At 39.0% G+C, this 14,442-nt stretch overlaps 2 long non-coding RNA genes across 4 annotated transcripts; one reads left to right on the top strand and one right to left on the bottom strand.

The window, feature by feature from the left end:
* The first annotated feature begins 406 nt into the window (after positions 1–406).
* Positions 407–2,962, top strand: LOC121396959. Its single transcript, XR_005963278.1, has 2 exons — positions 407–866; positions 1,792–2,962. It is a non-coding gene; the product is annotated as an uncharacterized LOC121396959 (long non-coding RNA).
* On the bottom strand, positions 2,958–10,598 carry LOC108704538. 3 transcript variants are annotated; one of them, XR_001933621.2, is made up of 4 exons: positions 10,302–10,598; positions 5,748–5,951; positions 4,432–4,587; positions 2,958–3,232 (listed from the first exon to the last, which is right to left on the bottom strand). It is a non-coding gene; the product is annotated as an uncharacterized LOC108704538 (long non-coding RNA). The 3 variants fall into 3 exon arrangements; XR_001933623.2 differs by having other exon boundaries at positions 10,232–10,319; XR_001933622.2 differs by lacking the exon at positions 10,302–10,598 and adding an exon at positions 8,502–8,553.
* Positions 10,599–14,442: the final 3,844 nt, after the last annotated feature.

Genomic DNA, 14,442 nt, shown 5'->3' with positions numbered 1-14,442 from the left:
TGGAGGACTTATCATATTATGGCTGGTCAGGTGGAGGACTTATCATATGGCTAGTAAGGTGTCCAGTGATTGTTTGGAAATGGATCCACACACACACACACACACACACACACACAAGATTTATGCAATCGGGGGGAATTTATGCACCCCTTTTATTGTGCTAACAAAAGTATCAACTTTTCGGGGGGGGCCTCCATTCATTAGGTGTCCAGACTCATCATATGGCTAGTTAGGTGGACAAGCAATAAGCCTCCCTCTCACCTCTTGCAGGGCCCAGGGAAATTTAGAGAGTTTCTCTGGATATTTCGCAACACACAATATTTTGTCACTTTGCATCCAGATATTTCCTGCAGCCAAACCTCAAACTTATCTTCCCCATTGTCAGCTTCCTCTTCACGAGGCGCAGCTCCCTTCTTAATGCGAGGTCTGCCTACCCCAGTCACACTTGCACCCTGCTGAACAAAGGGGATACCAACTCTTTTCTACCTGCATCCCGAATATGGCATCTGCTCATCCTGCTGCCTTACCATGACACCTATGTCCTGCTTAGGATTTTCAACTTGTATTCAATTTCCTGCCCTGTCTGTTTCACACTTTCTATTATTTGTTTCAGTCTTTTCTTACAGAGCCTGGTCCTGTGCTTATAGACTCCATTGTACCCTATGCTACATATTTCTATTTCTGCCAAAAAAATAAATAAAATCTACTTTATAATTTCTGTCACTTCTGTAAACCTGTAACCTCTTCACATTGCTGTAGCTTCATGCTCTTCCTGTGTTACCCCTCGCTTGACGAAAAGGCAGTATTGGCAATAAAGGCCTACTTAAGAAAATGTGTTGGGATCCAAACTTAACCAGGAATCTGAGGTAAGTTCTCGTGTGTGGGGGGCTATTCTTACTCAAAAGATGTTGTATAGAAGTTGATGTTTTGCCAAGAGAGCAAACTATGGAAACCAGAGAGCAGAGACTTCACAAACACAAACAAAGTCTGCCCATTTATATAAAGATATGCCAAGTAATGGAATTACAACATTCAGGTTTAATTTAGCCATTCTTTTAGGGTGCTACTGCACAATAGTTTTTTTAATTATCTACAATTGTTTTTTTTTACTTTTTCATTGTATCTAAATAATTGCAGTCAATTAAATATTATAGGGGGAGTAAATTAATTTGCCATCTTGGCATCTCTAGCTCATTCTTCTTTCCCATGTGTGGTACTCTGGGTTCATGATAATGTATTACCCTTGCACCAGGACTGGTATAAAAGTGGCATTTTCCCTGGCACCCCCATTAACATAGGAGACCCTTGGTGAGAAGTTTAGATAAAAGTTCAAAGGACATATTATATTGCCCATGAATTACATACATCAGGAATCTGAATTGCAGTTTTACGAATTCGGCTGGCAGCCAAAGCAAAGGCTTCTGGTAGTTGTAGTTAACAGCTAAAATCATAATACATCTGTTTTCAATTTCTATTCCTGGGGAGGAGTTAAACTAGAAGGAGTGGGCTATGTTGGTAGTATGCTGATGTTACTTAGGGCTACCTTGGGGATTCTTACCTATGTGACATACGACTTGCTTCCATTTATGTCTAAGATACCTTCTTGTGAATGTGGTCTTGAAATATACAGCTCAAAATTACTGTACTGATGCCATCTATATATAGGTACCAAATAATGTTTTGGAGGGATGGGTGAATATCTCCAAGGTATGAATATACAATGTTTGAAAGCAAATGACTACAAAGGCTCAAGTGTCTGTGTAACATGACGTCTTCTTGTGCTCTATCTAGGCTGATGGATCGTCTGGAGGATGAAATGTGTGGCACTGAGTGTATTTGACAAGCTGAGTCCGACACTCAGTGAGACAGAGTGTCAGTTTGTCAAATACCCCAAGTGAGGCACAGTCTCTCTGCTGGAACCACTCAACTGCATGAATGTAATACTCGTCTCCATCCATATCTCCATATCTTTTATCAATGACAGATGAATATGCTCAGTATACAGTAGATCATGTACCATGCACAGATAATGTTGTTAGCTTTGCTTTTTACATAAGCCATTTACAAAGACTATTGTTGTGTATGAAATACCCACATTCAAGTGCAAATGGTAATGTAAACCTTGCAAATGAATGGAAAATTGCTCAGAATGGAAAATTGCTTCTAAGTACTTTTGCAATTTACGATATTTTTTCTTCTTTTCAATTGTGTTTATAAGTATTTTCAAATAAACAGCACGAGCAAAAATAACAACAAAAATTGACATTATATCCAGTCAGTTACGATATTTTTTTAAAATGTCAAAATATTAGTAAAAATATGTGCTGCTCATATAATGAATATTTTACGCACAGCGCCACCTGCTTGTCGGTTTTACAACTGTAAACCAGTAGGTAGAATGGCAGAAAAAAGAAATAAGACTGTTCTGATGTTGCTCTCTTTAGGAACAAGATCATAAACCTCAGATGACTTTTCCCTAAACAGAACAGCATCAGAATAGTCCTCTTTACCATACCACGTCACTTTTTTTCTTTCTTTCTACACTTTTTTAGGGACCCTTCTCTTTTTCACCCTCCGTCTCTCTTCTGTTCTCTCTTTCTCACACCCATATTATTTTGTGTTTACTTCTCATCTCTTTATTGTGCTCTTTACCTTCCTTAGGAATGGATGTGAAAAATCCTGATTTCAATCTAATTATGAATCTATGGCATTATTTATTTATATTATTTATATCTATTAGTGCAAATAAGCACTTTGACCCACTGGAAGAAAGGGCCACAATCTTTTCCCATAACTGTATATAGCAGCACATATTTACCCCAAAATAATTAAAACTGTTATTAATGGTAAAGATGGACCCCTTTAAAGCAGGATTTGTCACTGCCAGTAGGAGAGAGGTATCTACCCTGCAAAGAAGCTGTATTTACTACCAGATGTTGAAATAAATGGAATTTTAATTATTTGTAATGCTCTTTATTATAATGACATGTTCAGTGCTTGTTCATTTTAATCAGACATACAAAATGAAACCTTTGCTGTGCTTGAGTCATTAGACTGCTCATTTTTCAATCACAATTATTTTGTCAACAAGAGGATTCTTGGGTTGTAGGCCACATTAACCAGTACTCCTTTCCTTTCGAATAGCGTCACATTTTCATCATCATATAAACTAGCAATATGGTAGGGAGGAAATTTTCCTTCCATGTCCTGTTCTTTGCTGTTTCTCTTCTCTCTACGGTAAGAATACTATTAGGGGTAAAGAAACCATTTCTCTCTACGATAAGATTAAGGTTACTATGGGGTAAAATGAGGTGTTCACTGGTTATCCAACATTGTGTAATGATACTGTTATAATTGACACAACTTGTACTACAGGTATGGGAACCACCATATGAAAATCTCTGAATCCCCAAGAACCTATCCTGAAGCCCAATTAGATTGAGATTTGGGGGAAAACATTCATTTTCTGTTCAAAATATTCTTGTACAGGTATGGGATCCATTATCCAGAAACTCATTATCCAGAATCTCCCATAGACTCCATTTTATCCAAATAATCCAAATTTTTAAACATGGTTTCCTTTTCCATCTATAATAATAAAACAGTAGCTTGTACATGGTCCCAACTAAGATATAATTAATCCTTATTGGAGTCAAACCAGCCTATTGGGTTTGATCAATGTTTAAATGATTTTCTTGTAGACTTAAGGTACGAAGAGCCAAACTATAGAAAGATCCATTATCCATAAACCCTAGGTCCTGATCATTCTGGATAACAGGTCCCATACCTGTATATGAATTTCTTCACATACACAAGACATAAACCTAATGTGACATAGGCCCTTTTTAATGGTACTGGCAGTTATCGAGGGCTGGGGCATTAACACATTGTGTGCCATGTGGTCAGAAAAGAGTAATAAGCTTATGGGACAAGAACTGATACACCTCCATTCTCAACATCCCTACTTTTGCATTAAGCATTCTATTCAGGGACCTTACATGAAGACCCAGATGGTGTGATAATATAATGAAGCACAATAGCAAAACCTTTGTATTTTAAGTACAGGTGTGGGATCCGGAAACCTGTTATCCAGAAAGCTCCAAATTATGGAAAGAATCTCCCACAGACTCCATTATAAGCAAAAAATTCAGATTTTTAAAAAGCAATTCCTTTTTCTCTGTAATAATAAAACAGTACATTGTACTTGATCCAAACTAAGAAATAATTAATCCTTATTGGAGGAAAAAACAGCCTATTGGGTTTAATTCATATTTAAATATTTTTTTTTAGTAGACAAAGAATGGAGACCCAAATAAAGGACAGCCCTCTTATCTGGAAAACCCCAGGATTCTAGATAACAGTTCTCATACCTGTTACACATTTCAGAACTATATATTAGATATTATGATAGATAGCATACTGGAAACTTACCGCCATTTTTTAATTCTGAACAAGATGGCTATGACATATAATAGGATAAGTAATGCAATAATGCTGTACACAGCAAACATTTCTCTCCTCCACATTTTATCTTTCTATTCCTTGTAGTGAACACTGCTGAAGGCCAGTTGAGAGGATCTAGGAAAACTGAAAGTGTACATGCATTTGAAGAAATACATATTTATCATTTTAATATTAACTAGGTTCAGTGCTACTATGGCTGGGGTTCCACAGACTGCGTTCTGGAAATTCTGAAAGTCACCTATTCAAAGGGAAAGCATCAATAATATACATATTGTACTGCATGAGGTACACGGTTGATATCTCTGAGTTATCCAAAGTATGCTTACACCATGTTGAGTAATGGGAAAATTTCTCACATCTGAGAAGATAATGTGCTTTGAGATAGAAAATGTTAAAATTATTTGATGCTTCCCCTTTGTGCTTTGGTGGGGGGTAAGGGGGAAGTTAGGATCATGGTGATCTAAGTAGTGCATATAGCAGTGTATTATAACAGATATAGATGTTTACAAAGTTAAGTTGGGTTGAAAAAAGACCAAAGTCCATGAAGTTCAACCCCTCCAAATGCACCCAGTGCACATATATACACACTCCCATACCGACCCCACATATATAAACTATATATCAATATCTATACTCATTCTTGCTTTTAGTATCCCAATAGACAATCACAAGTAAATTTAGAAAAGTTCTTAAAAGTAATAAAAGGTTTTTACACTATTCCGAGTTCCAAATGTTTGAAACCTTGAAACCACAACAGGAATTGATGGGTTAATTGAGGTGCGCTCAGAACCCACCAGAAATAATGCACGCGGTGTGGCTATGAAGTATACAGCTTGATTTACTGAGAACACAACACCTTGTGGATATATATAATTGGGTCAGTTAGGCCATATAAATATAAAACATACTACACTATATTATTCTTTCTGCTATATACTTGTTTCCCTGAGCTTTTTTACACTCGGGAGAGAATGTGTTTTTTGTGATTCGGAAAAGAAGGGAGGGACTTTGGATAATCTATTAAGTATGTTTATTACCACGATATTGACCACCCAAGATGGGCCTGTTGGAGGGAAGATTTGCACGTTTGATGACATAGCCAAACGAGCAAATCTTACAGTGTATGGCAAACTTTACTCTGTGCTGGAAGTCACAGGTTCTTATTACGATAAAATTGCCAGTGGGGCCATCTATACAACAACAACCCAAAGTGTGAGCTTATGCAAAAATTAGCACCAGGACAAAATCTGTAGACTCATATCTTTTGGATGTTGGTGGCTTACCTATTAAATTCAGTTGTTCCCTGGGCGGTAAAATGGCAGAATCTGTCTGCTTTAATTGAGCAACAACGGTGGGTAATGTAGAGACGGAACAGAGGTAACAAATAGATTTTCTTTTCCTCTAGCACTTACACTTTGTCTCATGGAGCCACTGCTTCATTGTTTTAAGGATGGTGAGAAATGCGTTTAGCCGTGTTATGGGATCCCCTGCAGGGTTTAACACAAGTACATTTTAGTCACACATTGTATCAAAATGGCACAGAAGTCAGTTATTCTCTAGTTGTATATTTATCAGCTGGCTCTACAATGTTTTAAAAGACAAAACTAGTAGTGCCGAGAATATAAACACATGTGTGCATGATAACAGCATTGCTAAATTTTATTTGTCATATTTATGTAAAGAGAATTTTTCGACAACAATTGTACTAATGTAATTTATTGTCACAACTTAAAAGGACAAGTAAAAAACATTGACTTCCAGCTAAGGAAAATAATATCTGGAACCGATTCAAAAGTCCAACAAGTGAAAGAAGACATAGGGGCACATTTACCTAGGGTCGAATATCGAGGGTTAATTAACCCTCGATATTCGACTGTCGAAGTAAAATCCTTCGACTTCGAATATCGAAGTCGAAAGGATTTACCGCTATTCCTACAATCAAACGATCGAAGGAATAATCGTTCGATTGGATTCAAAGGATTTTAATCCATCGATCGAAGTATATTCCTTCGATCAGAAAATTGTTAGGAAGCCTATGGGGACCTTTCCCATAGGCTAACATTAGCCTCGGTAGGTTTTAGGTGTCGAAGAATTTTTTAAAGAGACAGTACTTCGACTATCGAATAGTCGAACAATTTTTCTTCCTCACTCGAGCTAAGTAAATGGGCCCCATAATGTGCAGGTATTGGACTTGTTATCCAGAATGCTCGGGACCTGGGGTTTTTTGGATAAGGGATATTTCCATAATTTGGATCTCCATACCTTAAATCTACCAGAAAACCATGTAAACATTAAATAAACCTAATAGGCTGGTTTGGCTTCCAGTAAGGATTACTTATATCTTAGTTGGGATCAAGTACAAGGTACTGTTTTATTACAGAGAAAAAGAAAATCATTTTTAAAAATTTGAATTATTTGCTTATAATGAAGTCTTTGGGAGATGGCCTTTCCGTACTTCGGAGCTTTCTGGATAATGGGTTTCCCAGAATGGCTGGGAACAGTGGATATAATGCAGCAGATCCCGCTGTCAAAGGAGCCTGGACCAGGGTGTCTGCTGTATAGAAATCCCCTTCTCCTGCCCCTTTCCTGCCTCAAAGTTTGCTGCCTGCTGAAAACTTGTGGCAGTAGGGAGGCATGATCATGTAGTCTCTGATAGGAGTGTCTGTACATGCTGGGCACCCCTCCCAACATATTTTTTGCAGGGGGTAACACAGCACTGTCAAGTTGCCCATACATCGAAACTGCCCCATTATTTGCAGGACAGTCCCGATTTTGACAGCTCAGCCTACAGTCTGGGATTGTTACTGAAATGTCCCGACTTTTTCTTTGATCTCGTGCACTGAACAGCCAGAAAAGAAGTTTCTGATATTAGATAAGAGGCTTTTGGCAGAGAGCCCAGAATACTCAGTGCCTGCATTTTCATACCATTGTAACTATTTCAGATAAACAACGTAACTATTTAGGATAAGCAGATCTCTTGAGAGAACTGAGACTTTCCACTTAAAGGGCCATCCACGTTCATAAGCAAAACTGTAACAACACATAAAACATGACCCTATGTCATGTGTTCAAACTTTCCACAACCTAAAAGATTTTGGAAAACAGATGTGTTATTTCAGGGTGTGGTCATAAAATGGGCATGGTGAAAAATGTTGACTAATGTTGTACGGTATGAGTACCCACTGCTGATTGAATAAGAGTTTTTCACATACATTTGCAAACAGTAAATAACCCCAATAGAATTGTTTTCACACCGATATCATGCAACGTAGTTATTATCAAGTACAAAGATATTGTTTTATTATTACAGAGATAAAGATTACAGGCCCGGACTGGCAGTCAGTATTTATTGGGGCTTTTTACCTGGAAAGCCAGGACCCATTTTGATCCTCAGTCCGGACCTGATCTTCATCCCTTTGCCTTTTTACACTTTCTGTGTGAGTAAATCTTGGCACCGAATGATAGGGCTGGGCCAAGCCAACCCTAGCCCTAGGCAACCTGGCCAACCACCTCGCTCCACTCCTGTGCCTGATGCTGTGATATTGCGTAGAGGGGAGACAGAGAGTGGCAGAGGGGAGGGAAGAGGGGAGCAAACACAGATTAGGGGTAGGCAGAAAACCCTTAAACAGGTACCCGCCTGGCGCCCCCTATAGTTGCACCCTAGGCAGGTTCTGCCTACCCCTAGTTCCAGCTCTGCCTAATGAAATCAGTGGTAGGACCAGATATCACCTTGATCCACCATTTTGAAAGCATCATAGAGTTTTGTGTAGTTTGGGCACCACAGGAGGGATGGGATATACAGGCTCACTGAGCTCCTCTGTGTCATAAGAGACAGAAATGCAGCCCTATGGGAAGGGGTGGAGACTGGACACATAAGGAAGTGTGTTTTGTAATGGGTACACAATATAAACACACACAATATGATACTCCATGACTGTATGTATCCAATAGCTATGTAAAGTAAAGCACCTCACAGAGATAAGGTAAAAATGTATTAAAAACAGCCAATGAAAAGCAAATAGCTGCAAAAGAATTACCTAACTGTCACCAACCAGCCTCTAGCATATAATTGCCCACAATGCACTGGGAGCATAAAAACTACAGGACAACAAAAGGTCCATTCCCATTAAAAAGTGATCACGTTATAATGAAATACATGAATAACATTGACAGCTACTGGAAATGGAACATATAGCAGCAATTTAAGAGATGGTGAAACTGGGGGGGAAACATGGGAGAAATGACTGTACTGGGGAATAATAAGGCAGAGATGACCGTAATGGGACAGATATGGTTTTATTGGGGTTGCAGACATGACTGTTCTTTCTGGTAGTCTATGGGTGATGGCTGGGTGAATGTACAATGTATTTATCATCACTGGTTAACATAGATCCAAACATTTTTAAACCACACTACAGGGATCATTTATCCCTGTGGAAGACAGGGTGCAAGGTTGAAAACTGGGACAATCTGCCATTTTAGAGACCTGTGAACACCACCATGGATGCAGTGTGGAGGCATGTAGGCTTGGCTTAGTCATTTTAGTACAACTGATTGCTGAAATCCAAATTATTAAATGCTGCGAAGGTATAGCTCCTGCAGTCGAGGCAAATTCAAGGTGTTTCAAGGTGCAGAATTTCCTTTTTTCAATATACATTCAAACCCACAGGGGAAATTGTACAATTAAGCTATTAATTTAATTTATTTTCTAATGAACACTGAAATAAATAAAATCCACTCAAATATATATCCAGGTGGAATGTCCACCTGAAGATGAGGTAAATGAAGTCTTTCTTGTTGGACTTATAGAAGAAGGGTTCCTTTGTATTCTGCTTTCTCCTGTAGCCTTCTCAGAGAATTTGGGAGAAGGTCAAGCCTGATGGGTCCCTTGGATGATAATGAAGCAGAGTGAAACCTTGCTGTCACCAGTAGTCTATCTGGCTCAGTGACAATAGATACTCAGGCTGGGGCAGTCTGAGATTGCTGGCTAAATATTTTCAAGGCTTGAGGAGAATGTCTAAGTGGAGATGATGTAAATTGAGTCAGTCTAGTTTAGATTAACGGTCTAGATTAACAGGGGAATGACTCCTTTCTCTCCTTGTTTGTGCTTCTTGCTGTAGACTTCCCTGAATATTAGGGAGAAGGTGAAGCCTGATGGTTCCCCTGGATGGCCTTGACTGCCCACATATTGCTGGCTTGAGACATATAGCATAACTAAAAAAAAACTCAAATCTTGCAGGCAATAACGAATAATATATGATGCTCTTCTTCTTCTTCTGACTCTTTGACCCCATCTTAAAACAAATTTTCTGTAAGTCTAGAGATGTTTTATTATTGTGACTTTTTATTACTCCTCTTTCTGTTCAGGCCATATCCTATTCATATTGCAATCCCTTATTCAAATCAATGCATGGCTGCTAGGGTCCAAAATACCCTAGATTGCTGAAATTGCAAATTGGAGAGGTACTGAATAAAAAGCTTAATGACTCAAAAACCACACAGAATAAAAAATGAAAATCAATTGCAAATTGTCTCAGAATATCACTCTACAATGTAGAGTCTACAACATACTAATAGTTAATTCAAAGGTGAACAACTCCTTTAATGAGATCTGCTGCACAAATATGTAATAATCTCAACCGTACTGCTAAAAGTGGAGGACCAATCCCCAAAGAACAAGCAACAATCCCAAAAGGAAAAAAAATACAATCATGTCTCTATATAAAATACAGGTAAACAATATCTATATAAAGTCCATAATAAACACCTTTTTCACCATGCAAAAGAAGTTGAGTATTTTGACCTCTGGCAAGGATTTGAGCTGCAGCAGTACTCACCCTAAAAGGACTGGCTGCTGCACTCTAAACTACTGAAAGACATCATGGCAGTTGTAGTTTACCAGTATAAGGACATAACTGCTCTCGAGAGTGCATTTGTATGATTTGATATAGATATATTAAAAGGTAGTTTGGTTTTTCCCATTTACGTCTACAAAAGTCAATATGAAGTTTCTTCTACAGTAAAATGCCATGTAAAATCTGCGTTTGGCAGAGATTAATTTTAATTGGACGGGCAGTGAGATACACTGAGAGAGAGCCCAGAACACTCAGTGCCTGCATTTTCATACCATTGTAACTATTTCAGATAAGCAACAATACAATTGTAACTATTTAGGATAAGCAGGTCTCTTGGGAGAACTGAGACTTTCCACTTAAAGGGCCATCCGCATTCATAAGCAAAACTGTAATAACACATAAAACACGACCCTATGTCGTGTGTTCAAACTTTCCACAACCTAAAAGATTTTGGAAAACAGACGTGGTATTTAGGGGAGTGGTCATAAAATGGGCATGGTGAAAAATGTTGACTAATGTTGTACTAATGTCCTTTACCAGTATAAGGACATAACTGCTCTCGAGAGTGCATTTGTATGATTTGATATAGATATATTAAAAGGTAGTTTGGTTTTTCCCATTTACGTCTACAAAAGTCAATATGAAGTTTCTTCTACAGTAAAATGCCATGTAAAATCTGCGTTTGGCAGAGATTAATTTTAATTGGACGGGCAGTGAGATACACTGAGAGAGAGCCCAGAACACTCAGTGCCTGCATTTTCATACCATTGTAACTATTTCAGATAAGCAACAATACAATTGTAACTATTTAGGATAAGCAGGTCTCTTGGGAGAACTGAGACTTTCCACTTAAAGGGCCATCCGCATTCATAAGCAAAACTGTAATAACACATAAAACACGACCCTATGTCGTGTGTTCAAACTTTCCACAACCTAAAAGATTTTGGAAAACAGACGTGGTATTTAGGGGAGTGGTCATAAAATGGGCATGGTGAAAAATGTTGACTAATGTTGTACTAATGTCCTTTACCAGTATAAGGACATAACTGCTCTCGAGAGTGCATTTGTATGATTTGATATAGATATATTAAAAGGTAGTTTGGTTTTTCCCATTTACGTCTACAAAAGTCAATATGAAGTTTCTTCTACAGTAAAATGCCATGTAAAATCTGCGTTTGGCAGAGATTAATTTTAATTGGACGGGCAGTGAGATACACTAAATGGTCTCCCCTCTGGCTGCCTACCCTGCCTATAGAGCAGTGGAAGGCATAGTTTACATAAGGACCGTGTCCTTACTGTCTGCTCCAAGGCAGGTGTTAAGGAAAGGGTAGGGGTGCACCTCCTGACACTGTTCTTTGCACAGAACACTGGATTTTTGATCCGACTCTACATGCAAATAGCAGCTAGATTAGTTGCACAAGTGCTTAGGAAATTAGCACTAAGGGCACATTCTTGCACCCCTTAGTGCACATGCACTTGCATCCCTAGAGATAATACTCATAAATTTCATAACAATTTTAATAGCAAAGCTTGTAGTGCTGGCGAACTAACACTAGATGGCAGAAGAGACCAACATTTCACAGGAAGGAAATTGGGCAATTTCCTATATACAATTAACCTAACTAAATTTATAAAAAGAAAAAAAAAATAAGGAAAACATTTTTCCCAACATGCATTCATATTACAAAATACAAGCTGTCACATTAGATTCAGCTCACTGATCTTTTTGTAATGGAGTGTGCCTTATTTAACAATGTTGGTATGAGGAAGTTAAATCAGTAATTTGGCAGAAGTACTCAATCTCAGGCCACAGTAGAGCAAGCAAGCTGTCCTCCTCAAGGAAGATTTTTCAGTTATACTGCAAGCTCATCTATGTGAAATATTTTGGGGCAAACTCACTAAGATGCGAAGTTGCGCCAGGCGCAACTTCGCCGCACTTCGCCAGGCGTAGTTTCGCCAGGCCCCCGCAAATTCACTAAAATCCGAAGTTGCGCACAGGGGTAGCGTAAGGTTGCGGAGTTGCGCTAGCGTTGATTCGCTATATAAAGCGAAGTTACGCTAGCGAAGGCTAATTTGCATACGGCGCGAAATTCAAATTTCAATGGAGGAACACGTATCTGCACTACAAATGGCTAGAAAACCTTCAAATCAGCAAATAAAAATTTTATTTTGCCCTACACATGTGCCCACTGTCTAGGTAAGTTGCCATGAGTCAGGAAATGTAGGGGGGAGGAAGGGGAGCCCCAAAAATTTTTCGATCTTTTTCAGCCTATCAGCCATCATGTAGAAAACACGCCAGCGTTTTTTGGGACTTAGAAAAAAAATTGACTTTTTTTTAAACAATCCCTATCTACTCTATTGCGCTTCGCCAGGTCTGAGGTGGCGAAGGAAGTCTAGTGTAAAAGGTAGAGTTCAGTACACTGCGCAAGTTAGTGAATTTGCATAGTTTCGTCGCTAGCGAAAATTCACCTGGCGTAAGGTTGAGAAGTAACACTAGCGAAACTACGCCAGCGTTCGTTAGTGAATTTGCGCAGTAGCGAAAATGCCAAACGCTAGCAAATTAACGCTAGCGTTCGGCGCTTCGCGGCTTAGTGAATTTGCCCCATAGGGTCTCATTCATAAATGGGGGATGTACTAATGGATAGGGCCTTATTATTATTAATATTTTTAACATTTATTTATAAAGCACCAACATATTCTGTAGTTCTGTACAATAAATGTTTTTTCACAATGAACAATAACCAATATCTGAGGTGAAGAGGGCTCTGCCCAAAAAAGCTTGCAATCTAAAAGGAAAAGGGGTTAAGACACAATGGGGCAAATTCACTAAAGGACAAAGCGCCTAATGCTAGCGTTAATTCGCTAGTGTAGCGCATTTTAGTTAATTCGCCGATTCACTAATGGATGCTGGCGAATTTGTGCAACGGACGTAACTACGCAAATTCACTGACGTGCGCATTTTTCTGAACACTACCTTTTACGCCAGACTTCCTTCGCCACCTCAGACAAGGCGAAGTGCAATAGAGTGGATCGGGATTGCTTCAAAAAAATTTTTTAAATTTTTCTAAGTCCCGAAAAACGCTGGCGTTTTTTCTTTTATTATGGGTGATAGGCTGAAAAAGATCAAAGAATTTTTTGGGGCTGCCCTCCTTCCCCCCTACATTTCCTAACTCATGGCACCTTAACTATACAGTGGGCACATGTGTAGGGCAAAATAAAAATTTTATTTGCTGTTTTGAAGGTTTCTCAGGCTTGTGTAGTGATGCTACATATACCTCCATTGTAACTTCAATTTTGCGCCGTATGCAAATGAATCATCCCTAGCCTAACTTCACTTTGCTTGGCAAATTAACGCTAGTGCAACTTCGCAACCTTACGCTTCCCCTGAGCGCAACTTCGGATTTTAGTGAATTTGCATAGCGCTGGCGAAAATTCGCCTGGCGAAGTGCGGCAAAGCGCAACTACGAATCTTAGTGAATTTGCCCGCAAGTGTGGGAATGGCAGGTTTGGAAGTAAGCAAGGTGAGAGATGTAGCAGAGGTTCTTTGCTTAGCAGCACATTGAAGTTATGCTAAACTAAACAAAGGTAAGCTTCTCTAAACGTAGATATTTTTTAAGAGCTCCTTTGAAAGCAGAAAAATTGGGACAAATTCCAGAGAAGGGGTGCAGCCCATGCAAAGTCGTGAATGCGAGCATGTGAGGAGGTGAGAAGAGTTGAGTCAGTAGAGGTGCAGGTCAGTAGAAGAGAGAAGTTGGGTGAGTATCTGGAGATGGGTTCACAGATGTAGGGTGGGGCAGAGTTTTGAATGTCAGTGTCAGTAGTTTGAATTATATTCTGAAAGGTAGTGGAAGCCAGTGTAGGGGTCTGACAGAGTAGTAAGACAAAACAGAGGTGCCAAAAGGATAAAAATAGATAAAAGCACTTAAAAACCCAATGGGTAATTCAGAGGAGGTAGTAATGAACTTACCTCCTCCAAGCAGACACCAACGAAAGTGGTAATTTTCAATAATAGTTTATTCACAAAACAGTATTGCAACGCGTTTCGCAGGTATTTCCTGCTTCATCAGGCAATATGGAATGGGAGCAAAAACAACTAAAAAAACAGAGACAGGCAAATTTGTAA

Source organism: Xenopus laevis, chromosome 8L (assembly GCF_017654675.1).
Source record: "Xenopus laevis strain J_2021 chromosome 8L, Xenopus_laevis_v10.1, whole genome shotgun sequence".
NCBI classification, from domain to species: Eukaryota; Metazoa; Chordata; class Amphibia; order Anura; family Pipidae; genus Xenopus; species Xenopus laevis.
This window is presented reverse-complemented; position numbering and strand designations above follow the sequence as displayed.